Source organism: Hemitrygon akajei, unplaced genomic scaffold (genome assembly GCF_048418815.1).
Source record: "Hemitrygon akajei unplaced genomic scaffold, sHemAka1.3 Scf000133, whole genome shotgun sequence".
In the NCBI taxonomy this organism is placed as follows: Eukaryota; Metazoa; Chordata; class Chondrichthyes; order Myliobatiformes; family Dasyatidae; genus Hemitrygon; species Hemitrygon akajei.
This window is the reverse complement of record NW_027332019.1, coordinates 119,809-135,949: the sequence shown is the minus strand read 5'-3', so window position 1 is coordinate 135,949 and position 16,141 is coordinate 119,809. Positions and strand designations below refer to the sequence as shown.

Below are 16,141 nucleotides of genomic sequence, written 5' to 3'. Positions count from 1 at the left end.
TGTTCATGAACAGGAGTCTGAGATCTTGCCGAGACATCCTGAAACCAGATCTATGGAGGATAAGCAGTTGAGCCGGTAAAACTGGCTGAGTTTGGTAAAAAAAATTCCTAGCAGGTGATTACCGAGAGGACAAGTGGATGCTGGAGACCATACATGTGGACGTCACGTGGACCAGATATTGGATGCTCAGCTGAAGAACAAATCCGGGTCAATTGCATCCAACAAGATGGACGCATTACAGCCACTAGACTTACCTCTCAATGATGATCATGTCACTAACAGCAATTTGACACCGGCAACCGAGAATGTTGGTGATTACAGAAAGACTTAACAAAGTAACAGAATAATACAAAGTAATACAAAATAATACAAAGTAATGGGCTGGGTGTAGGTCTTGTCCGTTTTACAAAAAAGCTTCAGTTCTTCCTCATGTTCCTCGCAGTGACGTTTACTTCCCTTCCCATTCGGATTCAGGTTTAGATTTCGAGCTTTTTCAGCCAGATTTGCTGAGGCCCGATTCACCCTGAGGGTGCGGTCAGCAAACTCCTCTCTACATTCCGGGCAGGAGTTTCTCTCCTCCCTTTCCCAATACCGTGTGATACAAGAGCGGCAGAAGTTGTGTCCACACTCCAGTGACACCGGATCGATGAAGAAATCCAGACAGACAGGACAATTTGCCTCCTCATTCCAACTGTCGACCTGTCCTTTCGAAGCCATGTTAACTCCCAGCACTTCCTGATTCCGAATGCTTTCACTTTCGGGGAGCTGCTGATCCCCTGCACGCTGCAGTGTCGGGCACTGACCGTGGTTTTGCTGGATGTGTTCATTGGGGAAAAATGTGGCTATTTCCATATCAGGGTGGGATCAGAAAAATGTTAAATAGGTGGGAACTGTAAAGAAAACGTGGCCCTGGACTGCCTAAGCCTGGCTGCAAAAGTTGGAGGGTTGGGCTTGTGACAAAAAAACAGTGCGACAGAAGCATCAACTGAATCTCCAAAGGCCTCATCCCCGGGATCAGAAGGACCATCCCCGGGATCAGAAGGACCATCCCCGGGATCAGAAGGACCATCCCCTTGGAAGACGTTTGAAGTCGTGTGGTGAAAAAAGAAGCCACAGGGCCGATCAACCCAGGCCCTGGATTGGGGTCTCTGGCGAGCTGCTGTTGGCGACCCGTAGGCGTGATGGTTCAGTCTGAGGCCCGACTGAAAGGGACAGGTTCTGAAAAAAGAGGCCCAAGAGACTGCACATGCTGGAACCTGCAGTAAGAAACATGATCCTGGAAGAATCCTGGTGAGAAATGTACAGTCGCCCTTCCTGGTCGAGATCCTTCATCTGGAATGTCGATTGTCCACTTCCCTCCACAGATCGCTGCAGTTACTGCCTGACCCGTTGAGTTCCTCCAGTGGTTTGTTTTTTTTTAAATTTTCTTGGGAAATAAATAATGAGAACGTGAAATAACTGCAGCGGCTGCTGATGGATCTGAGGTGCTCTCACCGCAAAGGCAAACTTGTGCTTTAGAAAATAAGAAACAGGAGGATGCATCGCCATTCGGAACATGCCTGACCTTTCACCTCAGCGCCACTTTCATGCAAAGTTCCCAACATCGCCGAGACACCAAATTTGCCTTTTCAATTCAGAAACCTTGTGGGGAAAATTCAAAAATATTTGCCGCACTCTGGGTGAGAAACTTTTTCCTCATCTCCGTCCTGCTGAGCTGACCTCTGATTTTGAGTCTGGATCCCTGGTTCCAAACCACATTCAGGAAACATCATACCTATAACCATATAACAATCACAGCACGGAAACAGGCCATTCCGGCTCTCCTCGTCTGTGCCGAACTCTTAATCTCACCTAGTCCCACCTACCCACACTCAGCCCATAACCCTCCACTCCTTTCGTGTCCATATACCTATCCAATTTTACCTTAAATGACACAACTGAACTGGCCTCTACTACTTCTACAGGAAGCTCATTCCACACAGCTATCACTCACTGAGTAAAGAAATACCCCCTCGTGTTTCCCTTAAACTTTTGCCCCCTAACTCTCAAATCATGTCCTCTCGTTTGAATCTCCCCTACTCTCAATGGAAACAGCCTATTCACGTCAACTCTATCTATCCCTCTCAAATTTTATACCGCTACCCTGTCCGTATAATCTCTCTAAGGACACCTCCTCATCCTTCCCTCCCCCCAAATCAATCTGGGAAACCTTCTCTTCATTCCCTTCATTCCACAGACTGACTCTCAGGGAGAGAGACCAGACCTGTACACAGTGTTTCATTGTATGCTCTCACCAGGACCCCATATACCTTCAGAGGAGATCTTTATTCTTGTATTCAAACCTTCCTTCCCATTCAATGCTCTTCATTTAATATTGACCTCAAACAGTGAACAGATGCAACACAGCCTCAGCCATGAATTTAAAGGGCAGGTGTTGCAACAGTTTGAGCTTCATCAGGGGCCACGGAGCAAGCAGGGTGTCACAAAGGGAGGAATGTGGGAGTGTTGTATGTCTGAGCCCAGCTGTGTGTGTTTGTGTATCAGAAACAGGTTTAATATCACCAGCATATGTGTGAAATTTGTTGTTTTGTGACAGCAGTACATTGCAATACATAGTAATAAAAAGTATAAATTACAACGTATGTACAACATTATATTTAAAAAGAGAGGAAAAATACTGAGCAACTGTTCATGGGCTCATTGTCCATTCAGAAATCTTATAGCAGAGGGAAAAAGAGCTGTACCTGAAACAGTGAGTGGCTCTTTAGGACCCTGTTCGTCCTCCTTGATGGTAGCAATTAGAGGAAATCATGTCCTGGGTGATGGGGGTCCTTAGTCATGGATGCCACCTTTTTGTGGCATCATCTTTTGAATGTGTCCTGGATGCTGTGGAGTCCAGTGCCCATGAAGGAGCTGGCTGAGTTCACAACTTTCTGCAGCATTTTCCAATCCTGTGCAGTGGCCTCTCCATACTGATATATCACCTTTCTCACTTTTCATTGTTTAAGGATGAGCACATTACACATGTTCTGCATTTACTAAAATTATGCAGCGTATTAATTTAAAATAAAGGACCCAGGGATTTCCCGGCGTTGAGGACGTTTAAATTCTTCTCCGGCTTCCAACTGGGTACAGGTGTCTATTTTAATCAACATGTCATTACCAAACTCTGCATCTTCGTCAGGGATGACACCTGGGCATGTCTAATCGGGGCGGCTGATGGAAATATATATACCACTGGACTAGACATGCCCAGGCATCATCCCCGATGAAGATGGCAGAGTTTGTAATGGAAACATCGGTTAAAATTGACACCTTTACCCGGCTGGAAGCAGGAAAATTTATTATCCTGTTAAAAAATTCATCATCATCGAAGTGAGTTCCTTTATCTTATTATAGAAGTGATCGATTTTTCAGAAGAGCTGGGTTTTTTGCCTTACCCATCTTGCCATCGTTCTCAGCTCTTTGTTTAGTTTGCTGAGGATTTGTATGTTCGTTTGTACTCTAAGGTAAACTGGAATTTTGAAATTAAGCTCACTAGTTATTTTTAACTCCTGGAAGAACTCTGAGGATCAGAAATTAAACAGAGTTTCCACAGGAGGGTAAATCAGTCACGATGGGATGGCAGGCAGACTGGAAGGGCCGAATGTTTTAATTTTGCTCCTTTATCTCAGGGCCCTTCGGTCTATCAACACGTGCAGCCTCAAATGCGCACGTTTGAGGCTGCGCGACGATGGGAGACTATAAGATACAAGAGCAGGATTCGGCCATTCGGCTTGTGACGGGCAGCGCTCGATAAACACACTCGTTACACACACAAACATTGTCTTGTCGTTCTGTTGTCTTTCAGCTGACTGTACACACTTCAATGTCTTTAACGTTATTTTTTAATAAAGTGTTTTAAACCGGGTTGATACGCTCGGGTTGGCTCAGTGGTCCCTTTCCGAACATACACAGCATCAATGTCTCTGGTGATGGGGATGTGTAAATGTTGTTTGTATACTGGAGACAAGATAGATAATTATGTTTATTTTGAAACAGGATTGTAACTACATTGTGGGGTGCATCATGGTCTAGTTTAGGTGCAGTCTTCAATAAACTTTCTGGGCAATTAAAGATGATGTGTCCTGGTTCCCATTAAATGGGGCTGGTTGCTCTTGCAAAAATGTGAGAGGCTATTTCAGACATTTTTTCATTGAAGTGCCGAAGGGGAAGGTGAGGTGGGAACATTCACTCAGGGGGTGAGAGTGTGGAACGGGCTGCCAGCGCAAGTGGTGGATGCGGCTTCGGTTTCCACATTTCAGAGTGATCTGCACAGGTAATGAGGGCTGGGATTTGGGGAGCGACGGATCCGGTCGATGGGTCGAGGCAGCACGGTAGTTTGGCGTCTGATAGGTGGGATGAATGGCCTGTTTTTCGTTCTATAATTCTATGTTCACGGTCAGAAGCGACTCTTTAACCGTGTGTCCCGCATTTCTCTCCTCACGCTACTTTGCCCAGGGTAAAGCGGGTAGGAATCATTGACCAACGATTCGGTGTGATTCGGCTATTTTTATTTGTTGTTTTTTTAATTTGTGTTTTTGTCATTTAAATATGGCTCATGGTTCCTACATCACGATGGTAGGGTGTCTGCTGATGATCAGTCCTCCACCCTGAGTGTGGCCAGTCTCACAGGTAACAACAATCGAGCTCATCAGTCCAGAAGCTTCTGCCCACTGCGTCACTATACGGACACGGCCCCGGAAGAACCCTGAGGATCAGAAATCAATCAGAATTTGCACAGAAGAAGAAATTAGTCATGGTGGGACGGCAGGCAGACTCGATGGGCCTAATGTTCCCATTGTGATCCTTTCTATCATGGCCTTTCTGTCTATCAACTTGTGTAGCTGCTTTGAGGGAATCCTCCAACATCCTCACATTCAGAAGTGTTGGACTCTGCCGAGGGAGATGGAGGGTTAATGTAGAACTGGCTCGTCTACGGAGAGGGATGTTTACATTCCAGCAGCCTTTCCCCGACCGTTTCAGGTTCAAGTTCCAGTTTGCCGTGATTCAGCTGTACACCCGCATACTGGCTGAAACAAAACAATGCCCTGGGCAAATTTCCTACTCTCCCTCTTTAAAACCTCCACGAGGAGACCAGAAATGACACTAAACTCTCAGTGTCGTCTAACTAGACTTTCAGAGCTCAACATGGCCATTGAGATTAATGTCCCGACTAATGAAGTCCAACGCTCCATAAGCATTCTTAAACACCCGACCAGCTTCATTGTAAGGATGTAATGATGTGGGCAGCGGGGAGAATATCCTTCTAGGTTTGTCAACCTCCTAGTGGATACGCCGTATCCCTTCACTATCCCAACTTTGAGATGGCCCACGTCTTCATTACCCAGGTCCCCCAAGTATCTTTATTGGGATCTTTCTCCTGGTTAACCCCATTTTAAAGTTTGAAGTTACCTGTATGTTCAGCTGGTGGGGTTATTATTGATGGACTGGGAGAGACTGCACAGTTTTGCCCTGTCCTAAGGCTTTCTCAGGGGAACCTGCTGTTCGCCCCTCAGACGGGCTCCGTTTAAAGTTGGGATTCTGAGCCTCCCCCTCCCGCAGTGTTCTGCCCAACCCCCAACAGTCCTCGGCATTGTTTTACCAAACCTGTTTGTCTGCTTCGGCTGCAAGTCCTGACTGTTGCTGGGATACCGGCCTGTGTGTTTGCTTAGTCTGCTCGAGGTCTGTAACACAGAAACACAGAAAACCTACAGCTCGATACAAGCTCTTCGCCCCACAAAGCTGTATCGAGTAAGTCCCTACCTTAGAAGAAACTCGGCTTACCCATAGCGCTCTATTTTTCTAAGCTCCATATACCCATCCAGGAGTCTCTTAAAATACATTCCAAGCACTCCCCACAATCTGCGTTAACAAACATTTCCTGACATCTCCTCTGTACCAACTTCCAAGCAGCTTAAAACTGTACCCTCTCGTGCTAGCCATTTACTCTCATTATCTTGTACACCTCTATCGGTTAGAGGCATTCCTCAGGTTCAGTTTTACGAGAATAGTTGCCCCTTGCAGTGATTCAAACTGTGTTAGTTATTGACAAGTGGGAGTGATTCACACTGTTATTTTGTTAAAGCCACTATAATCGATGCAAGGTGTCAGACGCCCATCTTTCTGATCACACAAAGAACCCTGCTCCCGCTAGGGAAGTGCAGGATCTGAAAAACCCTGCGGAAAGAGCCTCTTGAATATACTTGTCCTTGACCAGCATTTCGGGTCCTGAGGGAGAGAAGGAGTCGTTCATGCGCTGGGCAGGCCCCTAAAATAACTTCATGACACAAACATAGCGCCGATGGGGCGGTGTGTGCGTTTGCAATCTGTTTACTGGAAACCCCGAGGAGGTCGGAATACTCCTGGGAAACCTCTTGGGATCGTCATAGGTCGAAAACTTGGGAATGTCAGAGGCAGGAACGGAAACAGGGGTTACAGTCTCGGGAACTCCGTGAGCTTCTGGGAATCGGCCCAGGATAGAGCCATTCCCATGTTTCTGTCCTATGATGATCCCAGGAAGTTTCCCAGGACCATAACGGGGCCATGCTACGAAAACCACAGAAACTCTCAGAAGAAGCGGACCCCAAGGGAATAGATAAAGTGAAATCTGTCAGGACCTCAGAGACGTGACAAACGTGTCCTGACACAAGTGGTCTCCCGTCAAGAGCGCTGGTACTCAGGATATGGTCTAACTCAGACACTGGTACTCCTACTGGTCCGGTCAACCGCAGATCGTAAAAAAATACCTGTCGGTCTGGAGTCTATAAATGGCCAGGGATATGGGATCTTAGGGACCGTCACGGAACTCCATCCAACAACCAGTACGTCTGGACTGTGGGAGGAAACCAGAGCCACCAGAGGAAACACACACGGTCTCGGGGAAAAAGTACAAACTCTTTACAGACAGTGTCCTATACGGCACCCTGTACTCTGTGGCCACCTGTACTGTAAAGCACTGTGCGAACCACCACGCTCCCGTCCCGTCTTGTACACAGGAGTACGGTCGGATTACAATTATACTTCAAAATGAACTTGAGGATTATTGACAGCACCCGCTATCAATCGGACGGGGGGGGGGGGTATTTCCACGTTGTCTCTTTCTGCACCTGAATCACTCCGTCTACTCACACTTACGTCCCAGTGGAATTTTGTACCGCTCGCTAAAATCGGCAAACCTTCTGGACGACTAACGAATCTGGAGCAGATTGTTTTAGTTGTTTTTGTTTATAAAGAATGAATCTCTGTTGGAGCGTGTTTAATGTTAATGTACTGTTCATTTCATGTACAGTGGGTACTGAGCCATAATCAATTTTAAAATGCCGCATCAACAATTGTATTTCTAAACCAGAACCCCTTACACACCGAGCGGACTAAACAAACACACAGGCCGGTATCCCAGCAACAGTAAGGACTTGCAGCCGAAGTAGACAAACAGGTTTGGTAAAACAAAGCCGAGGACTGTTGGGGGTTGGGCAGAACACTCCGGGAGGGGGAGGCACAGAATCCCAACTTTAAACGTAGCCCGTCTGAGGGGCGAACAGCAGATTCCCTTGAGAAAGCGACAGGACAGGGCGAAACAGTGCAGTCTCTCCCAGTCCATAACTAATAACCCCACCACTGATAATTTTAAACTTCAAAATGAATTTAACGAGGAGTAAGAATCCAATAAAGGCAAGTGGCGGATCACAATAAAGAGGTGTCCAAATCAAAGTGGCAGGGTCAAGGGAGGCGGTATGTCCACTAGGAGATCGGCAAACCTAGAGTGGTATTTTCCCCCCTCCACGCATCATCACATTCTTATAACGAAGCTGGTAGGGGGTTGAAGAAAGCGGATGGTATTCTGGCCTTCATTAGTCGGGGCTGAACTACGTCGCAGGTCTCTAAAAGTCTAGGTAGGGAAAACTGAGAATTTTGTGTCAGTCCGGGCCTCATCCTGAATGGACAGACGTGGCAGTTTTTCGAGTGGGTGCATATAAAATTATTCTTTAGTTTTAGCTGCGTGCTGAATCACTTGAAGCGGTCGGGGAAAGGCTGCTGGAATGTAAACATCCCTCACTGTAGACCAGCCAGCTCTACATTAACCCTCCTTCTCCCGCGGCAGATTCCTACACTTCTTAATGTGAAGATATTGGAGGATTCTGCACAAAACAAATCAAAGCTCATGGAATGTATGAAAAACGATGCCTTAAGAGACAGAGACGGACAAAACAATCAATGTGCAGGGAAAATAAAAGATGCAAATAAAAATAATGAGACTACATCGAGAAAGTGAGTCTGTAGGTTGTGGAATCAGTTGTGGACTCTGTGAAAGTGAGTCTGTCGGTTGTGGAATCAGTTGTGGACTCTGTGAAAGTGAGTCAGTCAGTTGTGGAATCAGTTGTGGACTCTGTGAAAGTGAGTCTGTCGGTTGTGGAATCAGTTGAGATTTGTTGGTGATTTAAATTATCCACACTGCTTCAGGAGCCTGACGGCTGTAAGATAACGACTGGTCCTGAACCTGGTGGTGTCACACCGAAAGGTCTCCATATGTGGTGGTGATAAGAGGGCATATCCTGAATGCTGGGCGTCCTTGATGATAGATGCTGCTTTCTTGAGGCAGTGGTCATTCTGAATGTATTCAATGGTGTGGAGAGGTTTGCCTGTGATGGACTGGCCTCTATCCATCACATTCTCTTCACCAGGTTCCTGAAGTAAACATGACTGTAGGCTGTCCCTGAATATCAGAACGTGGAACAAATTGATGAATCAGATGTGCAAAGGGAGTTGGGAGTTGTTCAAAAGTCTGAAAGTCTATAATTGCAAATATCACTCCACTCTTCAAGAAGCGATTTTGCCAATAGCCTGAGCTCAGTGGTTGGGAAGGTGTTGGAGTCGATTAATAAGGAAAAGGTTTCGGGGTACTTGGAGGCCCATTATAAAATAGGCCAATAGCTGCACAGTTTGAGTAAGGGAAATTCCTGCCTGACTTATCTATTGGAATTCGTTGAGCCAATAACAAGCAAGATGGACAAAGTAGTATCTGTGGATGTTGTGTATTTGGGTTCTCAGAAGGGATTTGACAAGGTGAGGCTGCTGAACAAGGGAAGAGTGCAGGGTATTACAGGAACGATACCAGCATGGATAAAGTATTGGCTGACTGGCAGCAGACAGAGTGTGGGAATAGTGGGAGCCCTTCCTGGTTCGCTGCCACATGGGTCTGTGTTGGGATCATTTATTTTCATATTACATCTCAATGATTTGAATGATGGATTGGTGGTCAGGTTTGCAGACAATACGAGAGCAGGAAGGGGGCGTGGGGTGCAGGTCGTGTTGAGGAAACAGGGTTACAGCAGAAGAAATTAGATAGATTAGTGAAGTAGGAATCAGTGCACAATTGTAGGTAGTTTTAAACCCATAAAATAGGAAACAATGGAGAGGGTTCAATAAAGGTACACAATACTGATTCAGAAATGAAGGACTTATATGAAGAGTGGCTGAACACACTGGGCCTGTATTCACTGGAATTTAGAAGAATGAGGGGTGCTAATTGAAACCTACTGAATAGTAAAATGGCCTAAAGTCGATGTAGAGTGGACGTTTGTAGTGTTGCAGCCTACGACCAGAGGACACGGGTTCAGAATAGAGGGACATTCCCTTTGAATGAAAATGGGGAGGAATTTATGAAGTGTGTGGTGAATCTATAAAATTTCATTTTACAGACGGTGGCAGAGGCCTCATCACTCGGTGTATTTAAGGCAAAGGTTGATCGTTTCTGGTTTGGTCAATGTGTGAACATTATGGGGAGAAGGCAGGAGGATGTGGTTGAGAGGGCTAATAAATCAGCCACGATGGAATGGCCGAGCGGAGGTGATGGAGCAAATGACCTAATTCTGCTCCTGTATCTTATGGTCTAGTGACCTAATTGATTCTGGAAATGAATTATCTAACCGACTTTACTTGAGGTACAGGCGCGGGGAACTGGAATTGCTGACACTGTAAGGAATGGTGTTGGCGGAAAACAGGAAGCTTGTGAAGTACTATGGGAATGGGAACGGACCCTCATGCAGACCTTAGCACAGCAGGACAACAGTGAAAGCTGATGTACCTGAGCATGAAGTTGGTACAGCTTTTGCATTCCCATTTGACAAAATTACCAGTAGAGCTCAATTTTGATAACAGAAAGAATTCATGAAATAATAATCTAGGTCCTGATGATTGAATAAAATGTTTATGTACATGTCTAACAGTACAACAAATTCTCTATGACAACCAACTGGTGTACACCATAACGTCATTAGTGAAGTTCCTGAAACATGTGTTTCGTCACTGTTCCAATATACTGTTACTTACACTTTGAAATTACTCTAGTACTATTTATTTGAGCACTACAGCACCAAAAGGCCATTCAGCCCGTCTAGTCCTTACTGAACGATTATTTTGCCTGGTCCCACCGACCTGTAGTGGCCCATACCCCTGCGACACATGTAGTCATCCAAACCTCTCATCAATGTTGAAATTGATCTTCCGCTGGCAGCACATTCCACACACACCACACTCCCAGTGAAACAGTTCCTTTAAATTTTTCACATTTCACCCTTAATCTCTAATGTTGAATTTTTTGAGGATGTGACAAAGTGTATTGAAGTTAGAGCAGTGGATGGGTGTATTCAGAGAGTCAGGAGGCATGGGATGCAGGGAGACAAGGCTGTGTGGATACAGAATTGGCTTGTCTCCCAGAATTAACTTATAGAAAGTAGAGGGTGGGTGCATATAGAGGGTATTTTGCCTAGAGGTCAAGGACGTGGTGTTCTGCAGGGATCTGAGCAGAACAATTGTTCTTTGCGAATTTATAACAGTCAAATGCACACAAAATGCTGAAGGAACTCATCAGATCAGGCATCATCTATGGAGATGAATAATAAATCTACGGTTCAGGTCGAGACCCTTCTTGCGGACTGGAAAGGAAGGAGGCAGAAGGGAGAATGAGAATGGTTTGGGAGGGGAAGGAATGCAAGCAGACAGGTAATAGATAAGTGGGTGAACGAAGAGAAATGAAGTAAGAAGATGGGAGGTGATAGGGAGGAGAGATAAACATCTGAAGAAGGAATCTGAGAGGAGAGGAGTGCGGACAATTGCAGAACCGTAAGGAGGAGAGGTATCTGAGGAAGGTGCTGGAGATGTGAGGAGAAGACAGGAGGCGAGAGGAGAGCCAAACTGGAGGAGGGGAGAATTTTCTGTAAGTTGGGGAAATCAATATTCATGCTGTAATATCGGCAGCCGGAGTATGATGTTGCTCCTCCAACCGGGGAGTAGGGTCGTTGTGGCAGAAGGGTCGGCCATGGACAGGCATGTTGAAATGGGAATGGGGTGTGGAATTACAATGGGTAGCCAACAGGAGATGCTGTCCATCAGACCGCATGACATAGGAGCAGCGTTAGGCCATTCAGTCCATCGAGGCTGCTGCGCCAGTCCTTCATGGCTGATCCCCAATCCCAATCAAATAAAATACGCCTGCTTGCTTGTCATATCCTTCGAGGTCCTGACTAGTCTGGAAATATCAATTTCCGCTTAAAATGTACCCATGGACTTGGTCTCCACCACATTCCACAGATGCATTACTTTGACTAAAAAGAAAAAAACTTTCCTTCCCTCTGTTCTAAACGGTCTCACCTCAATTTTGAAGCTCTGACCTTTAGTTCGGGATACCCCCACCATCTCTCCGCATCCATCGCGTTTCAGCATTCAGTAGGTTTCAGTGAGATACCCCGAATTCTTCTAAATTCCAGTGGGTGGAAGCCCAAAGCTGCCAAACGCTCCTCATACGTTTACCCCATAATCATCCCTGTGAACCCAGAATCATATGGCATGGTGGATATAGCAAAGTTACAGAACAAAATTTTCCCCACTCGGTATCATGTCTGGTCACTGCAAAGGAGTCTGGAAAGAGTCCCTGTCCCCATCAATCTCACAGGTGAAGGGTCACCTCTCCTGGGGGTACTGTTTCTGACCTTGAATATTGGTGTGTGAGTAGGTGAATAGGCATTTGTAGCACTTGCTGAGATCTGACGTTGATTATAAACAGAGTTTGGCCAAACATGTTGTTTTCTCTGGAGTTGTGGAGGCTGAAGGGAGATTTAACAAATCTTTGTACGATCACAGAGTTATAGAATAGACAACTGGCGTAGTTGTCCCAGGACTGAAATATCACAGACTAGCAGGCATGCATTTACACTGAGGGGAGTTAATTTGAATGGAAATATGCCGGGCAAGTTTTTGTTCACATATTTTGGTGGGTGCATGAAATGCCCTTCCAGGGCTGATACTCGAGGCAAGTATGACAGGGGCGATAAAGTCCCTTTTAAACAGGTGTTGGAATGAGCAGGGAATGGACAAGTGAGGGTATTATATCAGCCGATGGCATTAGTTTAGTGGGGCATTAAATGATACTTTAATGATATGTTTCTGGACTGCATTGCTCAGTGTTCGATGTTGATCGGAATGTTGTTCCACCCTGGGACTGGATACAGCAAATCCGGCTGATTATATCAGTTCTTGTGAAATCTTCATCACCATCCACACCCTCATAGCAATAAATCAAACCTACATACTTTCTTGACAGTTCCACGCAAATTTATTATCAAAACCCGCATACATTACCACATACCTCATGGGCAGATTCCATTTCTTGTAGCTGCTTAGAAGAAAAATAAACACAACAGAATTTAATAAACACTATGCAGGGAGATTCAAAGATGGAGAAACAACCAACGTACGGGAAAATAAATTTGCAAATAAAAAAATGATGAAATTGAGTTGTAAACTCCTTGAATGTGAGTCTGTAGGTTGTGGAACGAGTTGAGATTTGTTTGTGATTTAAGTTAGCCACAGTGGTTCAGGAGCCTGATGGTTGTAGGGGAACAACTGGTCCTGAACCTGGTGGCGTCAGACCATAAGGGTCCAGTATCCCTCTCCCAGATGTAGTGACGAGAAGAGGGCATGTCCTGAATAGTGGGCGTCTTTTGTCAGTGTTCCATGGGAATGTATACAATGGTGTGGACGGGTTTGTCTGTGATGGACTGGGCTGTATCCACCCCTTTCTCTACACTTTCTCTTCACTAGACTGCTTTAGTAAACATGACAGGATGCCGTCCAGGAATACAATACCTCACATCTGCGATAGTTTGTCATAAATATTCATTCTGACCTGTCGGGGTATTAAAAGCTGTCTTCCACTCATCCCCTTTATGAATGCGAATTCAGTCAGAAGGGTTCCTCAGGTTCAGTTTTGTGACAATAGTTGGAATAGTCTTGGGAAATTTCCTGGGATCATCATAGGTCAAAAACTTGGGAATGTCAGAGGCAGACTCGGAAACAGGGATTACAGTCTCGGGAACTCGGTAAGCTTCTGGGAGTCAGCCCAGGATACTGCCATTGGACCATAACGGGACCATGCTATGAAAACCACGGATACCGTCAGGTGAGATTGTCCTCAGGGGAAGAGATAAGGAGAGGTCTATCGGTAACCTCAGGGTCCATCAAACATGACACACGTTTCCTGGCTCAAGATGTTGCTTGTCAGGAGCAGAGGCTCTCAAGGGGTAGCCGAACTTAAAGGTTGGTACTCCTACTGGTCGGGTCACCCGCAGATCTAAACAAAATACCTGTGGAAACAAAGTCTATAAACGGCCGGAAGGGCCAGTTCCTTGGTTTCCAAGGCGAGGTACCCCAAAGACTGAGGGATGAGGAGGTATCTTCGAGACCGTCACGGAACTCCCTTTACCAACCAGTACACCTTTGGACTGTGGGTGGAGATTGGAGCAACCGGAGGAATGTGGAAACAAAGTCTATAAACGGCCGGAAGGGCCAGTTCCTTGGTTTCCAAGGCGAGGTACCCCAAAGACTGAGGGATGAGGAGGTATCTTCGAGACCGTCACGGAACTCCCTTTACCAACCAGTACACCTTTGGACTGTGGGTGGAGATTGGAGCAACCGGAGGAACCCACACAGACACAGGGAGAATGTACAAACCCATTAAAGGCAGCGTCCTATCTGAAACCCTGTACTGTATGGACCCGGTACTGTAAAGCATTGTCACCACTGCGCTACCGTGCTGTCTCGTAAACCGGAGTAGGGTCGAATGACAATTATACTTCAAAATGAACTTGAGGATCATTGACTGCAGCGCTATCACTTGGAAGGGGGTGTGCTTCCACTGTGTGATGCACCATCAATAACTCTCCGAGACGTGAGGTGAGATATTGGCTTTTATTGACTGGAAGAACGAATAAGCAGTAATTAACCACAATACTACATCCAGGAGACTGAGGGCCAGGCTCAGGCCTCAATCGCCTTTATACCGGGGTCTGTGGGAGGAGCCACAGGAGCAGTCAGCAGGGGGGCGTGTCCATACAGGTATATGTAGTTCACCACACTGTGTCTATTCTGCCCCTGAATCTCTCCGTCTACTCACACTCACGTCCCAGTGGGATTTTGTACCGCTCGGTAAAATCAGAAAACATTCTTCTAAACGACTAACGAATCTGGAGCAGATTGTTTTACTTTTTTTTTGTTTGTAAAGAATGAATCTCTGTTGGAGCGTGTTTAATGCACTGTTTACTTTCTGACACAGGGGGTCCTGAAACAAAATCAATATTAAGATTCCGCCTCACCAACACCCGATCCAATTGTATTTCTAAACCCGAACCCCTTGCATACATTGAGCGGAATAAACAAACACACAGGCCGCTATCCCAGCAACAGTAAGGACTTGCAGCCGAAGAAGACAGACAGGTTTGGTAAAACAATGCCGAGGACTGTTGAGGGTTGGGCAGAACAGTCCGGGAGGGGGAGGCACAGAAGCTCATGTTTACACGGAGCCCACCTGAGGGGGGTTGGGCAGAACACTCCGGGAGGGGGTGGGGAGACACAGAATCTCATGTTTACACGGAGCCCACCTGAGGGGGGGGGTTGGGCAGAACACTCCGGGGGGGGGGGGGTGAGGCACAGAAGCTCATGTTTACACGGAGCCCGTCTGAGGGGCGAAAAGCAGATTTCCTTGACAGTGTGTAACTGTGGGGGCTCTCCCAGTCCGCGAGTAATAACCCCATACTGAGCATACACGTAACTTTAAACATTAAAATGGGTTTAACGAGGTGGAAGATCCCAATAAAAACACGTGGGATGCCTGGATAATGAAGACGTGAGCCAATTCAAAGTGGCAGGGTGAAGGGATACGGTTTATCCACTAGCAGGTCACAAACAAGGGGGATATTTCCTCGCTGCTGCATCGTCACATCCTTACCATGAAGCTGGTGGTGTGTTTCAGAATGCGTATGTTGTGTTGGCCATCAGTCGTGGCATTTATCTCAAGAAACATGTTGCAGCTCTCCAAAAGTCTGGTTAGACAACACTGAGAATTTTGTGTCGGGTCTCGTCTCCTCCTGATAGGAAAGACCTGGATGTCTTTCAAGAGGCATAGGAATTTTACCAGGGCATGTTTAGTTTTCGCTGTGTTTTGGTAAACAGCTGAATCACGACAAGCTGGAACTTGAACCTGAAGCAGTCGGGGAAAGGCTGCTGGAATGTAAACATCACTCACTGTAGACAGTTTTAATGTAGCTCTACATTAACCCTCCTTCTCCCGCGGCAGATTCCTACACTTCTGAATGTGAAGACATTTGAGGATTCTGTACAAAACCGGGCCCCAATGGTTATGCTGTGGATAAAATCTTCTGGAATGATGAGCTGGATTGTTGTTACCTGTGAGACTGGCCACACTCAGGGTGGAAGGCTGATCATCAGCAGACATCCTACCATCGTGATGTAGGAGCCACACAACATGTTTAAATAACAAAAACACACAGTAAAAAACAAATAAAAATTAAATCTGAATCGCTGCTGCATGTCGGTTACTGGTTCATATCCGCTTTACCTTGGAAAAATCACTGTGAGAGGGCAGAAATGCGGGATCCACTGTCAGAGAGCCGCTGCTGACCCTGGTGAAAATAGAATCATAGAACCGAAACAGACCATTCGGCCCATCTAACTGGTGCCAAACTACCATGCTACCTAGAACCATCGACCCGGTACCCCTCTTATACATGTACATATCCAAATTAAT

At 46.1% G+C, this 16,141-nt stretch overlaps 1 long non-coding RNA gene across 1 annotated transcript; it reads right to left on the bottom strand.

The window, feature by feature from the left end:
• Positions 1 to 4,536: 4,536 nt before the first annotated feature.
• On the bottom strand, positions 4,537 to 15,447 carry LOC140723760 (uncharacterized). The gene is made up of 3 exons (XR_012097963.1): positions 15,323 to 15,447; positions 12,686 to 12,712; positions 4,537 to 4,750 (listed from the first exon to the last, which is right to left on the bottom strand). It is a non-coding gene; the product is annotated as an uncharacterized lncRNA (long non-coding RNA).
• Positions 15,448 to 16,141: the final 694 nt, after the last annotated feature.